Below are 18,434 nucleotides of genomic sequence, written 5' to 3' on the forward strand. Positions count from 1 at the left end.
AGATGGCCGCTGTTTTTAATGTTTGACTTCTCTAAGGAGGTCTCTTCACACGTAGGATTTCCTCTTGTGTTCGAAGCATTTACTGTGATTACTTTGTCATAAAATGCTTTAAATTCACATCGCTCATGCCATTCACGTTGTGGAACTTAGCACCTTGGGTACACTAGTACGCAACACTCTTTCATGCTATAGTATCGTTGAACAATTATTTTTGATAAGAGTTGATATCGCTTCAATTTGGTTGCGTGATTTGTCAGCCAGGTATTTTTAATTCATATCTCTCTTTCAGGTACTGAGTCTAGCGGATGACTTTAAGCAGCTTTCGCCCTTACATTAAATTATTTTACGAGTGCTCCTGTTACCACACTCAGAGATATACATATCTATTGGGTGAGTTGTCTTTAGGACATTTTATTATTTCTCTAAAAATACGGAAGTGTCTCTAGCTTGTTTTTAATTTTGGTCAGATGCTTTATCTTTCTCGGAATATTATTTCTTTGAAGGACAGTGATTGGGAATATTTGACCTTATGGGCACTGATCCATGGGCACTGCTCTAGTTTATATTAACAGGTCTCTTTTCTCTGCTAAACTTGAATAGAGTCTCCTGATATACTAACCATATGTGAGATTATTTTCTCTCGCAATTCTAACTTTGAATTGGTTTATCAATAAAATCTTCTTTCATGTGTATTTTTTCATAGGCATTATCCCTCACTTACTGAAGGTCTCTATATAACGTTTCCCGGACTGATGCAATTCTATGCAATAAATCTTTCTCTGGTAAGTGATATATGGCTAATAATATCTTTTCCTGATTTATATCGAGGCTATGATCACGTATGTATTAGTAAGCAGGTCTTTACTCATCTTTATTTGACCTAGGTGTCTGACGGTCATTTAGGGTTCACATGGTTCTCTTCTCCCCTCTTTTCATCACAAAGGTTTTTTCTTATATTCCATTAATCCATCTTAAGGAGTTTGGTGCACATGTTTGTGAAGGAATTTTCCTGACACGAATGGTTAATGAGATGATATGCCTAATATGAGCTCATTTACTAAGGTCTGTTAGTATTCAAATATAGGATTATTCCTATTCTAATTTTGAATGTTAGAAACCACAATCAAATAAATGTGATATAATGTCATGTTTTGTTTTGTCTTGTTCTTAGGCCCTCTTCCATTCAGTATGATTGAATTCCTTTTATAAATAACGTATTTTTGATGTTCCAAATAAGATGAACTGTTATTAATTTTGCTTTATAAATTTACGTGCATAGAATGATTATATATTTTAAATGTATAAATATGTTGGTGTTTTCTTTTGAGAATTAAAGTGTATTTTGTATGTATTTTTCTATAGCCCTGAAGAAGTTTCCTTTTAGGAGACGAAACGCGTCGGCTATGGCTTTCTTTTGCTAACAAGATTGTGATACTACATACCTGTGATATGATGTAATAAAGAGAAGACTGATTAAGAAAATCAAAGTGACTTCGTGGAAAATCCTATAAATATCATGGACTCTTTTAAATAGTGCTGAACCTATTTTGCATGTATGTTTGAAAAGGACACACGTCCTGATTTAAGGAGCTCAGAGGGAAGTGTTCCTTGGTTCCTTGCACTATTCTAGTTTACACTGAACGACACTATTCACTTGTCAGGTGCGGTGATATAGCCTTCTCCCTCTTCGCATTTGGTTATACTAAGGTTGTGCATTGCATCAATGTCAAATTTCTGAATGGTATGTGATCTTCTCCCCAATCCAGTATTTTTAGGAGGAACCAGTCAACGACGTGGGTGGTGTAATGTCCCTTGTTCTATGTTGCATTCAGCTGGTAAGGCCAGGGTGGTCCAAGATGATACATTCAGTGGTCTTGCTCCTGCAGTCTGTGCTCATGACTCTGGGTTTAGGGGGCAGCCAGGCCAAGATGGTTTCTATCTTGGCCTGAAGGGCTTGCATTTACTTCCTGCTCACCAAGTGTCCCAAGTACACCACAGACCCGTGCCCTCTCTGGCACTTACGTTCCTTGATAGTCAGGCCTGCCAGTTGCAGAGTCTGAAGCACTAATGGAGGTCAAAAAGGTTGCCCATCCAGCAGCCGCTGAAGACAGCTATGCCATCCAAATAAGTAGCAGGGCCCTGGTTCACCAGCATCTGGAAGGTGGCAGGGGGGTTCATTAATTCAAAGGGCATCCCTTAAACTGGTAGTGGCCCTCTGGAATGGAGATGGCAGACCTATCCTTTGTCCCTCTGTTTTAAGATTAATGGTACTTAAGTACTGGCCAGCCCTTAGCCTATCAATGAGCTCATCCGTCCTGGGGATGGTATGAGCATCGGTCTTTGTCACAGAATGTAGCCCATGATAATCCACATAGAACCTCAGTTCAGGTGGTGTGGCCGTTGGGGCAGCTTTTGATACCAGAACCACAGGACTGGACCAGGGGCTACTGGAGGGGTCTATCACCCTCAACCACAGCATTTTGGACACATCAGCCTTAATGCTGGACCTCACCTTATCTGTTAAGCTGTAAGATTTATTCTTAACAGGGAGATTGTCTCTTGAGTCCACATCATGGGTACACAGGTGGGCAGTCCCATGGATAGGGTGAGAGCAAATAAGACTATTGCCTTAACACTTGATGGCAGTCTCTCTGCTGTTCGGGAGTTAGAGTAGGGGAATAGACTACTCTTTCCACAGACCCATCCTTCTCCTTGGAGTCCAAGAGGTCAGGGAGAGGAACACTCTCTTCTTCTCCATCAGTCAACAACATCATGGTGAGCTCAGACTTCTCAAAGTGTAGTTTTAGTCAGTTTACATTGCAACGCCCAGTGGGGTTGCCTAGGGGTCTTGAGGTCCATCAGGTATGTGGCGTCACCCTTTCATTCAATGGCCTCATATGGCCCATTCCAGTGGTCCTGAAGGCCCCAGGGCTTTACCGGCTCCATCACCCACACTTTTTGACCAGGTTGAAATTCCACAGTGGTAGAATCTTTGTCATACGACTCCTTCATGACTTCTTGGCTGGCTTCAAGGTTAATGGATGCTTTCTTCCATAAGTTAGCCATCTGGCCCTGAAGGCCTGCGTGTAGCTGACTACATCCTGAGGTACCTTCCTGGGAGCTTGCTCCCACCCTTCTTTCACCAGACTCAGAGGTCTTCTTACTGGGTGCCCATACAACAGCTCAAATGGGCTGAAAGCCACTCCTCCCTGTTGCACCGCATGATAAGCAAACAACAGACATGGTAGAAGAATATCCCACTCTTTCCTCATGGCCTCTTACTAATGCTTTCAGGGTCTTGTTGAATCTCTCAACAAGTCCATTGGTTTGTGGATAGTAAGGGGTGGAGAACTTTTGTTACCCCATACTCCTTCCACATTGACTGCATAGAAGCAGACATGAAGTTTGTGCCCTGTCAGACACAACCTCCAACGGTAAACCCACTCTGGTAAAAATCCCCATCAGGGCTTTTGCCACTGCGGGTGCGATAGTAGTCCTCAGGGAGATTGCTTTTGGGTACCTAGTGGCATGATCCACCAGAACCAGGATTAAACTGTTGGCTGATGCAGTCAGGGGACCCGTAGGCCCTAAAATGTTGATGCCAACCCTCTCAAAGGGGGTGCTGATGACAGACAGTGCGTTAGGGGGGCTTTCATCCTCTGCCCTGGGTTTCCACTAGCCTAGCAGGTCACACATGTCCTACTGAATGCATCTGAGGAATTATTGATCCTAGGCCAATAAAAGTAAAAGCCTTGCAAAGGGTCTTGTCTTGACCTAGGTGTCCTGCCTGGAGAATCACATGTGCTAGCTCCAATAGGAAGGCTTGTAGCATTGAGGGACCACTAGGACCCTTGATGTCCAATGCGTAGTACAGGAGGTTGTCCTCCCAGTAAATGTGGTCTACCACAGGCATCACTTGCTGCTTGGTCTTCAGCCTGCTGCCTCATGCCCACAAGAGTTTGTCACTCCCTTTGTGCTCTACAGAACTTCTCTTGGTGGGCCCTCCTTTCACATGCCATCCAGAAAGCTCAGGCAGGTCATCAAGGGAAGCAATGTCTTCCTCCGTGAACTCCAGGGCAGCCACTGCAGGTGCCCCATCCATCTTACCAGAGCTACATTCAGGGGCTGGATTACTGCACCCTCTGCCTTTCATCTTCTTAGCAGCTGGCTGGGACATTGTTCAAGGCTCCAGCCCTTTTTGACTCCCTTTCCTGGCAACCATGGACTTTTTCTTGGCACAGATCCACTCAGGTAACCCTAACATCTCCACATGAGCCTCGAGCTCCACTTCCATCCAGGTAGTGTGCTCCAGGTCATTACCCAACAAACAGTCCAAAGGCATGGTAGGTTTTACTGCAACTTACAGAAGACCTGAAACCACCACCCCTACTCAAATTGAAGCAGTGCCTTAGGATAGTGACCCTCCCTGTTATCAGCCACCTCTACCTGGTGGAATTCATTAGGAATCATCTTCTCTGGGGAAACCAGCTGACTCCTTACCATAGTCATACCACCTCTTGTATCCATCAGAGCCTCCACACCTTGCCCATTGATGGTGACCCAATGCTTATACTTTGTAGTGTTTGAGGGCACATGGGCCTTAGGAACCATCTGACTGTCACCCAGGGACACAAAGGTAACCGCTGTGAACTCTCCCGCCCTCCCATTAACTGGGACAAACTCCTCCCTAAGCACTGTACTAGCCCTGCCCCTGGAATCTTTCCTCCAGTGGGAGGTGGTGCTCTGTTTAGACACATGGGATCCTCTTTGTAGTGTCCATACTCATAGCAGTATTAGCAATTGATGGGCTTGGACTGCTGACCTTTGTCAGGGTAAGTTTTCTTCTGGTGGCCAGTTTAGGAATGTGAACTATACTATTTCCACTGTGAGTTGTTTTGGGGGTCATTAGGGAAATCAGTCTTATCATCTCTTCCCTCCTTCTGGTTGGGACCTTGACCACCATTTTGGGAGTCTCCCCAGATACCCTTTAAGTGCTGGGGCTGACCCAGAGACCAATCTACTCAGCAAGCGTCCTGGTGTCAGTAAGCTTGCTATCAACCAGGTGTTGGTGCAGCTCTTGAAAACAAGTATCAAGAATGTGCTTTTTCAAAAACAAGTTGTACAGCCCTTCGCTATCATTAACTTTGCTGCCCATCAACCAGCCCTTCAGTGCCTGGCGCACTGCGGCCAAGCGCCAGGAAGCCGCTTGGCCGCAGTGCGCTCTATCAAATACCTTTTTCATTCATTTTCATTTCATTCATTCATTCATTCATTCAGTGCCTTACCAGCATAATCCAGAAAATCCACCTATGTTTGTGTAGAGAGTTTGTGAATAGGTATGAACCTTTGTCTGCACCTCTTAGGTGTCAGCCCAAACTTGCTGCCTAAATTGGTCTTCATGGCAATTTAGTTGGTCTGGTCCCCCACCTCTAGTGTAAGGAGAGTGTCCTTCCCCCATTGTGGGCATGTACCACCAAAGACTAACCTCCAGAACTCTTCTGGGACCTTGTGCACTTTCAAATCCACTTCAAAAGCTGCCAACCATTTACCTATGTCATCACTCACATTGTAACTGGGCACCATATATTTTTGGGATATGGAATCTGGATGTGCAGAGACTGGCAGGTATTCTGCCACCATTATTGTTGCTGCTGCCCCACACTTGGAGCGCTCTGATATCCAGCTCTCTGAGGCTAAGCTCATTGTCCATCTTTCCTTCCTCCATGGCCAGCCTCCTTTCCTCTAGGGACTGTTCTTTCTCAAGCTTAGCAAGTTCTAATTTTAGTTTTTTCTCCTCCTTCCTGTCCTCCAGCTCTGCTGGGGCCAGGCTCTTTGAAGACACACTGCTTCTTACTCTAGAGTAGACTACCAGTCCTGGTAAAAAATTGCTCCCCCCTCTGTATGTTGCATTACTGTCAGGTCTTGCTCTGATCCTTTCTCAGACACAGATCCCTTATCATCCACTTCTCTGTCTGGGTGGGCCTCTGCCCATGCTCTCAAGGCTTTCTGAAGCTCTGTCTTCTTAGAATTTCCCTTGAGAACAGCCCTTTCTCCTGGCAGAACCCCTTGCTTTGAGCCACTGTGTATAATTCCAGGTTGGCCATCTCAATTTCCATCTTGCCAGGTAGGACCACAGACGTTGTGGAGAAAAATGGGACTTGGGCAAAAGGACTTTGGTAAAATCAAAAGATGTCAGGTCTTTGAGAATTGAAAAAGGCTTGAATTGGTCTCATAGTCATTATAGAGTTATAGTGAACAATGAATTACTATGTGGTATTGCACAAACCCTATCTTCACCTCTGATCACCAATGTTAGAAATGGAATTCCTAGTTTGGCTGAGGTATGCACCCAGGCCAGGCAGGAACCACCACTCTAGTCAGGGTAAGCTAGATACACAATCAGATAACCTTTGCTCACACTCTGGTAGCTTGTCACAGAGTAGTCATGGTTATCTACAAAGGCAATTTGTATCTGAGCAAAGTAAGATCAATATGTTAGAAATCCAATTAGTAGAAGTCACAAAATTAATTTTTAAAGATTAAACCAAAAATAGTGCTTCAAAGTCACTAGCGGTCAAAAAGTTGCTTGAGGTTGTGAGGAACTGGCACAAATCCGCAGTTCAGGCCAACCACAATAGAGGGCAGGCCTCGCTGAGAAAGTACCTTTGATGTAGCAAAACGTCACTGCTGAGTGCTTGATGCGTTAATCTTTTCCACACAGTCGGGTTCCTGGGTTGCTGTTGAGCTCTGCAAAAGTGAAGGCAATGCGTCATCGTCAATCCACGCAGAGCGTCCTTGTCGAGCCACTGAGGCTGTTGAGCCGCTGTAGTCGTGCAGCCGCTGCTTTGGCATTGAAGGGCGATGCAGCTTAATTCCTCACGCTGTTGATGCAATGTGTCAGTTTTTGATAAACACCAGCAGAACCCTCTTCTGAGGCGCAGAGCTTGGAGTCAAGGGTAGGACTTGCAGAAGGCAGAATCTAGGAGCACCAGCAGGATTGTAGGAAGCATTTTGTGCCCCTGAGACTTCAGACAACCGGAGACAAGCCAGCAAGCCCTTGGAGATCTCCTGGAGAGAAGGCAGAGTCCTTTCATCAGAGTCAGGGAGCAGCAGGCAGCAGGGCAACAAGCAGAAAAGCAGTTCTTCCGGAAAAGCAGTTTAGTTGAGTCCTTTAAGCAGCACAGTAGTCCTTTTGTCAGAGGTTCAGTTCAAGATCCAAAAGTGTCTAATTTTAGGCGGTTCAGAAACACAGTACTTATACCAAACAGTGCCTTTGATGTAGGGGGTGTCTTCAAAAGATCTGTCTAAAGTGCACAAGGATCCCTTTCAATCCAGTTCTGTCTTCCAGGCTAATCCTGGGGTGTAAATGAGTGCTTTGTGTGTGGACAGGACGCTAGCTATTGAAGTTCAAGTGTTAGACCCTCCCATTCTTTCTAGGCCAGGAAGACCCATCAGAATGTAGATGAATGCAGAGGAGTGCTCAGAATGCAGGTGAGCCTCACCTTCCTGTGTTTGTGGCTGTCTAGAGGGAATGCATAAAGGGTAGCTGTCACCCAACCCAGACGTATATTGGAGACAGGCTGCCAGGCACAAAGAGCAGTAAGTGCAGAGAAATATCCACGTTTGTAAAAGTATTTACTAGTACCCAAACTGAAATTATTCACTTTGCTCTTTTTTTTCAGGGTCAAGTAATAAAGTACCTTGACCCGTGTTTTTATTTTTTTAAAATTGGTAATCAAGCAAATATGTCATGTGCACTTTGACATAGCTTTCAGACTACATTCAAATATAAGGCACATTATTTCATCATATAATCATATTTCAACACAACATATACAAAAAAAAATATTCAAAAAACATTATGGGGCCGATAACGATGTCGGTCGGTAAGCCTCCGACCTCTCATTGGAGGCTTACCTACCGACATGGTAAATTTACAGTCCGACTGGCCAATTATAATGTGGGCCGTTGGACTGTAATCCTGCCTGTCTTTCAGACTGGCTAAAGGAGCCTGTTGGCCAGCCGGAAACCTTTCATAATCCCCTAATGACAGCGTTTCCGCCGTCAGGAGTATGGTGTCTGTTTCTGACGGGCTTTTCATGTCGGGCTTTCTGACATGAAAAGGCCTGTCAGAAAACAACTTTGCCCTCAGTGGGCTCCGGTTGGGGGCCGGGGCGGGGCAGTTAATCCCTGCACACTGTGGCAGGCACTGTGAGGTGCGGGGATTAACAGAAGCTCCCTTTTCTCCATGGGAGTTTGTGTTGCGGCAGTCTCAATGTACTTGCAGTGTCTGGACCGCAGACCGGTGGTGGGTCGTCCCTAGACCGCAACAGATCATAATGATGCCCTAAGTGCGTAACTCAAAAGTGATCTCACCTAGAACCAGTTTGATATTTAACATTGCAAATAGGTTACAATTATTACTTTTGTTTGGATAGTCAACCTCTTGTTTAAATTGTACCTTGGGGATTATAGAAAACTCTGTTTTAGTAGACCCCTAAGGTTTTTATACGATTGCCTCCCCAAGTGTAGTCATCGATGAATTTCAAACCTCTCATTGCTTTTGGGTTCTCCTCAGGACCCTGACTCGATGGTTCTGTGAAACAATGTGTAAATTATCATTTAGTAAACATATCCTTGTATTTTAAGCTTTTTTTCTATGAGCTTTAAATTTCTTTACACCAATTTGGTTCTCTTATTACCTCAGTCTTCTTTTTGTTCAGCTTGTTTTATGACATTAATGGAGCAACTTCTGTCCCATATAGTTTTTTTTTCTTTTCTTTATAATGTGATTATGTTGTCCCATTCAATTCTTCAACTCTTATTCTATAAGAGAGGAGATTAAACACTAATTGTGTATTTTTGGGATGAAAATCTATTTAGCTGAGCTTGAGCTGTTCTGTATGGAACGTTCTGCTTAGCCCTAGTGCGGTCCCTCTGGTGCTTAGTATTCTGAGACGTCAGATAACAGGAGGCGACATCTCAGTCTTCTGGTTCTTTGTGTTTTTAGGCTACACACCTTTCTTATGGTACGCTCGTACTTCGTTTAAAAATAAATGTTCAGTGATTATGAATGCCTGTATATGTGTGCAGGTAGTTTTTGTATTTTTTAGAGGCAGTGTATTAATTATCAGGCCTTTTGCTCATTGTTGCGGGCATGTAAGATGAAGCCTCATCTGTTCTGTCAACTCGCAGTTAGACATGAAAAAGACCCAATTCCTAGGTTGCGTTAGTGTATGATACTGCGTTTCACAATGTTTGCTTTAACTAATGAATTCCCTTAGTGGCTTCTATTTCATGTCTGCCGGTGTGCAACATTGTATCTTTGGCATGCTATGGTTCCCTATTTACAAACAATATTTGGTTATGGGACGTCTATTTGTAGATTGCTTATACCCTTCTTAGGCGAGGGCTTCCATCTGCTGGGGTGATTTATTTAAAGTGTCACACACTTGTTATTTAGCCCTCTCTTATTAGTAAGCCCCTATTTGCAAAAAGACTCTGTTGACTAGGTTTTAAAACTGTGGTATAGTTGTGTTTAAATACTCGCTTGCCTTCTTTAAATCTTCAAGTATTGGAAATTTACTTCTTGAAAATTTCCATTGGGGCTTTCGTCTATCCAGCTACTGTTCACTCGGCTTCCAGCACGTCTGGTCGTTAGTGATTCTGTTGGTAGTTTTCAGACTCAAAAAGTTGAATGCATATTGGGCACCTCAATAAATGCTGCTTGTTGTAGCTCCCATTACACTTGTGCACCTTAGTTTTGATATCTCACGGAGCATTATATTTTTGGGAAATCATTTTTTATATTATCTGGATCAGTTTTCTTTAGATATGTTTTATTTGAGGCGTCTCTTGTCTAATTAGCTCCACATTCTATATCATCTTTTTTCTTTTTTTGGGGAATTACAATCTCTGTAATTCTGTCATTTCATTGAGGCCATTAATCACTGTATTGAATCTCAAAATCAAGTATTCTACATTTTGCACAAGGCTCGCTTCTAAGTCTCCTCCTCTCGATTTGATTGTATCGCACTTAGTACTGTCCATTGAAAATCTTTCTCTGTGTCCCTTGGTGATGAAATTATTTACCAGGGGGACTGTAACAGGTTTTGTTCTAATCCGGAACTTGTGTTCTATTCTCTGTTTTATTTTCTAATTTCTTGATTGGTTTTGCCAATTTATATTTTTCCACATGTGCAGATAATTGCGTACACCCCATTTTTGGTTCTGCAATTCAAGAAGTTAGTATGTTTCCATTGTATGTGGCCTTTTTGGAACACTGTTCCTTCAATTGTTTTACTGCAAGCTACACAATTGTTGCATTTGTGGTGGCCTTCAAGGGTTTTCATATTCCATTGAGTTCTTAAGTCCATTTTTCTTACTTCATGGGCGGTACAAGCTCTTACTAGATGTTTCCCTAGACTTGCATTCTATTTCTTTGCAAATAATGAACACACAAACCCACGCTCAGGTTTTTTTTATCAGATGCCAATTATTTCGAATTATGTTTTTTGAAGTTGTTAGTCTGTGGACAATATGCGGAAACACATACACAATGTTTGAGGGATTTCTTTTCTTTCTTGATAAGAAGGCACTCTCTTGGTGTGTACCACGCTCTTTTAATGAATGTTTCAAAAGTTTATGAGGATAACCACTTTCTTTAAGATTGTCCATTAGCATGGCCGCACTGGTGAAATAATCTACTTTTGTAGTGCAGCTTCTTCTGATCCACAAGTATTGCCAACAAGGCAGATTGTCTCATACGTTCCAAGGATGAAAACATTTATAGTGCAATGCATTGTTCTTCTCATTTGGCTTCCGGTGCAGGGTTGTGACTAACTTTCCCTCTGTTACTTTGACTTCCACATCCAGAAATGTCAGATTCTTTTGACTTTTAGCCATGCTGAATCTAGTGTCTGGGCTTTTATTATTGAGCCATGTGTACAAAAAAGACAGGGTTTCATAGTCTCCACTACATAGGCACAAAATGTCCTCTATATACCTTAGCCATTTTGTTACATAGATGGTACAAGGTTTGTTACTATATATGAATTTATCTTCGAATAATGGCATATAAATTACTGTCATTTCCGGCGCAAAAGAACAGTCCATGGCAGTCACTTAGGTTTGAATGAAATGCTCATCCTCAAATTTGATTAAAAACATTCTTAAGGGCTATAGCTGCCAACTGTAGAATACATTGTGTTGGGATCCTGTGGGGTCGGGCCTTGACTTCAGATAGAACTCCATGGCTTCCAATCCTTCATCTTGGGGAATTTGTGTGTACAATGAGAAAACATCAAATGTTGCCATCCAGTGTGTACTTGAATTGAATTGTTGTCCTTCAACTTTATCGATAAAATCCATTGTATCTCTCAAATAGGATGGTGCATCATTAATAAAAGGCTTTAATAATGTGTCTACATATTGATAAATTGGTTTCAGGATTTCTATATATGGCTCAATAATAAAAGCCCAGACATTATATTTAGCATAGCAAAAAATCAAATAAATTTGACATTTCTGGATGTGAAAGTCAAAGTAACAGATGGAAAGTTAGTCACAACCCTGAGCCAAAAACCAACTGACAAGAACAATACACTGCACTATAAAAGTTTCCACCCCCAGAACTTACGAGTCAATCTGCCTTATGATTAATACTTAAGAATCAGAAGAAACTGTACTACAAAAGAAGATTATTTCCCCAGTGCCGCCATACTAACAGATAAACTTAAAGAAAAGGGTTATCCTCATAAACTCTAGAAACATTAATTAAAAAGAGCGTGGTACACACCAAGAGTGCTTTCTTGTCAAGAAAGAAAAGAAACCCCTTAAAAATTTAGTATGTGTTTCCACATATTGTCCACAGAAAAACTCTGAGGGCCTGATTACGATGTCGGATGGACGCACCATCTCTGTCCTGGGACCGACCGACCTCTGGTTGGTGGTCCTGACCGGACAATTACAATACGACCGAACATTGCTCTGTCGCATACTTCCATTTCTCAATGGGAGCTAGTGTTACTGCCATAAAACGGCCTAAACACAAGTTTCCATTGAGAAATAGGAGGTGTTGCTCATTCCTTCACCCTGTGGCAGGCAAAGGTGCAGGGATCAACAGGGCGGCATCTTAGGTGCCTCCACTGCCCCCAACCTGAGGCTGCACGCACAAGAGGGCCCTGCTGCAGGGCCCCCAAACATGCTTTCCGAAAATGTTTCCATGGCGGTCAGACCGGCATGGAAACCATATCGAAAACAGTGCATTATAATCCCAAGGGCGACTGGCTCCTTGAGCCCTTTGTAAGCAGCCAGAATGACTGTCTGGTTTACTTTCCGACCACCAGCATTGTAACTCTGTGGTCGGAAAGTAAACTTAGCGGCTGATTACAATGCGGCCTGGAAGGCCATGTTAATCGGCCCAGAGTAATGGTTCGAGTATGTGCAATGAAAAAGAATGCAAGTCTAGGGAAACGTTTAGTAAGAGCCTGTAGCACCCATAAAGTAAGAACAATTGACTTAAGGACTCACTGGAATATAAAATCCAATTGAAGGCCACCACAAATGTGGCAATTGCATAGCTTGCAGTAAAATAATTGAAGGCACGATGTTTCAAAACGACCACATACAATGGAAATATACTAACCTATCGAATTGCAGAACAAAAAATGAGGTGTACGCAATTATCTGCCCATGTGGAAAAATATATATTGGCAAAATCAATCAAGAAATAAGACAAAGAATAGTATAACAGAAATCCCAGATTAGAATAAAAATAGTTACAGCACTCCTGGTAAATCATTTCATCACTAAGAGACACACAGAGAACAATTTCCAATGGACAGTACTAAGTACGATACAGTCAAATCCGAGAGGAGAAGATTTAGAAGCCGAGTGAACAGTAGTTGGAGAGACGAAAGCTCTGGTGGCTACTTTTAAAAAGTATGTTTCCAATAATAGAAGATACGAAGAAGGCAAGCGAGTATTTAAAGAAAACTATACCGCAGTTTTAACACCTTGTCAATAGTGTGTTTTTGCAAATAGGGTCTGTTAGAACCGGCGGTCTCTAGTTGGCAGAGGTATACACTTCTGACAAATAGGGACCAACCAACTCTAGTCAGGGCAAGGGGATTACACACTCAGATAACCCCTGCTACCCCCTTGGTAGCTTGGCAGAGCAGACAGGCTTATCTCAGAGGCAGTGTGTTAAGCATTTATGACCACATACAGTAATAAAGTGAATACACTACAGATGGACACGACACAGAAGTTATTATAAAAAATAGTATTTTTATATAAGGCTTAGCACAAGACCAAATAACGACAAAAATATACCACAGACTTAATAAATACTCTTTGGAAGGAAAAATAATAGTTCAAGTAAGGTTTCTTCTTGGCAAATAGTTCTTTAGCAAAGTATTCTTCTGAGCACAGTCTTTGGCAACAATGTAACCCCCACAGGAGTCACACGACGTCGAGTCTACAAGATTCCCAAGGTTCGGCGTCGACCGCGAGGAGCGCTACGTCAAGCCTGGAGTCGCAACAGACCCCACAAGTACAGTACCTTGAGAAACGAAGAAAACGATGATCCACGGCGTCGAGATGTCGGCGTCGAGGTCGGCGTCGATCGTGCCTCGGAGTCGGGCCAATCCACAGCGGCGTCGAGGGATGTCGGGCCGGAGCAGCGCTCACGGCGTCGAGACGGGCGTCGAGTCGATGCGATCAGCAGCGGCGTCGGGACGGGGTCGCTTGGAGGCAGAGCCGATACTCACTCCTCACTGGCGTCGATACCGGCGTCGAGACGGGGTCACTTGGAGCCGGGGCCGATACCCACTGCTCACTGGCGTTGCTGCTGGCGTCGAGACTGCAGATTTTCCCTTGTGTACTGGAAACAACACTTTCCAGCAATTCAGCAATTCAGTAGATGGTGAAGTCCTTTGGCCCTGTGACTTCAACAGGAGACTGGCACTCTTCCAGTCCTTGGAGATTTTCTAGCAAGTGTTCAGAGAGTACACACCAAGTTCCTCTCTCCTTGTTCCTTGGCAAAAATAAAGAAGCAGCTTTCCGGTTCCTCCACAGCAAAACAGCACTCTGGCAGAAAGGGGAGGCAAGTCCTTAGATCAGCAGGCTTCTTGTCCTTGGTACAGGTTTCCTTGTCAGAAGTGATCTGAGTTCTTGGTTCAGGGGTCCTTCTCTTATACCCCTTTTTCCCTTTGTTCCCTTTGTCCAAGCAGGGAGATTCCCACCAGCTCAGGTTTGTTGTGGGTGTTGCCAGGCAGAGGCACCTGGCCTATTCACTGAGCAGGGCAGAGTCCTCAGCCGCCCAGCAGGAGGCGGAGCCAGTATCGTCACTGGCAGGAGCAGGGCTATCAGTCGCCCAGCAGGAGGCAGAGCCAGTATTGTGTCAGGCAGGGCAGGCTACTCTTCCCTCACTCTATGTGTAAACGCCCCATTCACCCCACACTGACTCATTCAGACCTCTGGAGCCACCCAGCCCCTGACACACACACCAAACCAGCAGAGACCGGTAGATAGTTGGACAAGAAAATAGCCACTTTCTAAAAGTGCTATTTTCAAACATAGAATTTAAAAACCATCCATCCTAAATGGTGTGTTATTAAATTCTGAGTTCAGGGATACTAAACTCGACTTGCTACCATGCTCCCTGAGTCAGATAGATTATAATGGAGTTAATAATCAGTCTGCCCAGTCTGGCCTATTGGAGGCAGGTAGCCCTTCAATAGTGAAAAACGAAAATGGCTGTAATTCACTATTAGGTCATGTCGCACACATCAGGGCATGACCTACCTTTTACCAACAATGCACCCTGCCCTAGGGCCTACCATAGAGGTGTCTGAAATGTGGCAAAGTGAAGGTTTAGAGACTGGCAAGTAGGCTTCCTTGCCAAGTCGACATGGCAGTCAGGGACTGCACGCAGGCGCTGCGGTGGCAGGCCTGAGACACATTTTACACGCTGCTTCTGTGGGTGGCACAACCAGTGCTGCAAGCCCACCAGCAGCAGTTAACTTACACGCCCTTGGCACACGCAGTGCACTAGACTAGGGTCTGAACAGTAAGTCAACCAAGCCAATCATGGTAACACCAATCAATGTAACAATTTAACATAGGGAGCACTTGCACTGTGGCACTGATCAGCAGTGGCACAGTGCCCAAAGCAATAATCCAGCAAAAACATTGTAAACAGAGGAGGCAAACAGGAAAAAAATGGAGGAGAGACTCATGCCAATGATGCCAGGTCTAACACGTGTCCCCTCCAGCTGAAATGTGGGGAGAACTACCCTTCACCCAGGGAGTCCTCATCACTAAGGCGGAAAAATCTGGACAGACCATCAGCATTGGCGTGATCTGTACCAGGGCGGTGTTCCACCGTAAAGTCCATCCCCTGTAGGGAAATGGACCACCTCAACAGCTTTGGGTTCTCACCCCTCATCTGCATTAACCATCTGAGGGGCCTGTGGTCTGTCTGAACCCGGAAGTGAGACCCAAACAAGTAGGGTCTTAGCTTCTTCAGCGCCCAGACCACAGCAAATGCCTCACGCTCTATCGCACTCCACCTTTGTTCCCTGGGAAGTAACCTCCGGCTGATGAAGGCTACAGGTAAGTCTCGGCCCTCCTCATTCATCTGTGCTAGAACAGCCCCCACACCATGCTCTGAAGCGTCCGTCTGGACAATGAATTCTTTTGAAAAGTCGGGTGCCTGGAGGACCGGTGCTGTGCACATTGCAGTTTTCAGGGTGTCAAAGGCTTTCTGACAGGCGTCAGTCCAGATCACAAGTCTCGGCTGCTTCCGGGAAGTCAGCGAGGTCAAGGGGTGCACAATGTTGCCATACCCCTTGACAAACCTCCTGTAGTAACCCGTGAGACCCAAGAAGGCTCTCACCTGAGTCTGGGTTTTGGGCGGTTCCCAAGCCAGGATGGTATCTATCTTGGGTTGCAGGGGGGCCACCTTGCCGCTCCCTACTTGGTGCCCCAAGTACACCACGGAACCCTGCCCAATCTGGCACTTACTAGCCTTGATTGTGAGGCCTGCTCTGCGCAGGGCCAACAACACTTCCTGGAGGTGGCGCAAGTGTTCCTCCCAGCTGGCGCTGAACACTGCTATATCGTCCAGGTAGGCGGCGCTGAAATCTTCCAGCCCGGCCAATACCTGGTTAACCAACCTCTGGAATGTGGCAGGGGCATTCTTCATCCCAAAGGGCATCACACGGAACTGGTAGTGCCCATCTGGTGTGGAGAATGCAGACCTCTCTTTTGCCCCATCAGTCAAGGCGATCTGCCAGTACCCAGACGTTAGATCAAACGTACTAAGGTACCGGGCAGCCCCCAACCGATCGATGAGCTCATCAGCTCTGGGGATGGGGTGCGCGTCAGTCTTGGTGACCGAATTGAGTCCTCGGTAATCCACACAGAACCGAAGTTCTGGTGAAGCACCAGGCGCCGCAGCCTTTGGGACCAAGACCACTGGGCTGGCCCAAGGACTGCTAGAGGACTCAACCACCCCTAAGGCAAACATCTTGGAGACCTCCGCCTTGATATATGCTCTGACCTTTTCAGTCACCCTGTAGGCCTTGTGCCTCACAGGAGTGCTGTCCCCAGTGTCCACATCATGGACACACCACTGAGTGACACCAGGGATTAAGGAGAACAGATCAGGGAATTGTACCAACAGATGGCGACAATCTTGCTGCTGCTCAGGGGTCAGTGTGTCAGAGAGGACAACACCATCCACTGACCCATCTTTTTCTTTTGCACACAGGAGGTCAGGAAGAGGCTCACTCTCCTCCTCCATCCCAGCATCTGTGGCAAGGAGCATGCCCACTTCGGACCTTTCTAAGTGGGGCTTTAACCGGTTGACATGCAGGACCCTTAAGGGGTTCCTGGGAGACTTCAAGTCCACCAAGTAGGTGACATCGCTCTTTTTCTCCACAACCTCAAATGGTCCAGTCCACCTGTCCTTGAGCGCACAAGGTTCCACAGGGGCCATGACCCAAACTTTCTGACCAGGTTGAAGCTCAACCAGAGTGGCATTCTGATCGTACCACCGCTTCATCTCTTCCTGGCTGGCCTCCAGATTTGCCTGAGCAAGATCTCTGAAGCGCCGAGTCTGGTTCCTAAAGGCCAGCATGTAACTATATACATCCTGGGGAGGTTTCCTGGGAGATTGCTCCCAGCCTTCTTTAACCAGACTCAAAGGTCCTCTTACCGGGTGACCATACAAAAGCTCAAAGGGGCTGAACCCTAGAGACTTCTGTGGCACCTCACGGTAAGCAAACAGCAGGCATGGCAAGAGGACGTCCCATTTACGCCTCATTGGTTCTTCAAGACCCATGATCATGCCTTTTAGGGTCCGGTTGAATCTCTCAACCAGCCCATTACCTTGAGGGTGGTAAGGAGTGGTAAACTTGTAGGTTACCCCACACTCCTTCCACAGAGACTTCATATAATTCGAAATGAAGTTGGTGCCCCGGTCTGACACCACCTCTCTGGGGAACCCCATGCGGGAGAAAACACCCATCAGTGCCCGTCCCACCACGGGGGCCGTCACTGTTCGGAGAGGGATGGCTTCCGGGTACCGGGTGGCATGGTCCACCAAGACCAGGATAAACCTGTTGCCCATGGCTGTCTTGGGGTCCAGTGGCCCCACAATGTCAATTCCCACTCGCTCAAAGGGGGTACTGACGACGGGAAAAGGTTGGAGGGGAGCCTTCTGCTTCCGCCCACTTTTCCCACTTGCCTGGCAAGTTTGACAGGTCCTACAATGGATATCTGAATCCCTTCTCATCTGGGGCCAATAAAAATGGGTGACAAGCCTGTCATAGGTCTTGTCCTGCCCCAGATGTCCAGCTAACGGAACGTCATGAGCCAACCCCAGTAGGAAGGCTCTGAAGCGCTGGGGTACCACCAGCACACGGGCTGACCCAGGTTCAGCAGCCTTAGGCTCGCTATACAGGAGGTCGTTCTCCCAGTAGACCCAATGTGATCCTGACTGATCACCTGTCGTTTGGGCTGAGGCCTGCTGCCTCATACCCACAAGAGAAGGGCACACTTTCTGTTCAGCACAAAATTCCTCCCTGGAGGGACCACCATCCTGCTGCCAATGGGTCAGCTCGGGCAGGTCTCCCAGTTCGGCCACTTGTTCTCCTGTCGGTTCCAGGGCATCCCCCTCAGGGTCTGCTCCCTCCTGGACCGCGGGAACGATGGGGGACGGTTTCCCGCGCCCCCTGCCTCTTCTCTTCACGGTTGGGACCTGGGCCATACTTTCAGGCTCCGGGCCCCCATCAACACCCTTACTGACTGACATGGACCGGGTGGTCGCACACACCCACTCAGGCAGACCCAACATTTCCAGATGCGCTTTTCTCTCCACCTTAGCCCAAGGGGAGTCCTCCAGATCATTGCCCAAGAGACAATCA

Source organism: Triturus cristatus, chromosome 5_2 (genome assembly GCF_964204655.1).
Source record: "Triturus cristatus chromosome 5_2, aTriCri1.1, whole genome shotgun sequence".
Lineage (NCBI taxonomy): Eukaryota > Metazoa > Chordata > Amphibia > Caudata > Salamandridae > Triturus > Triturus cristatus.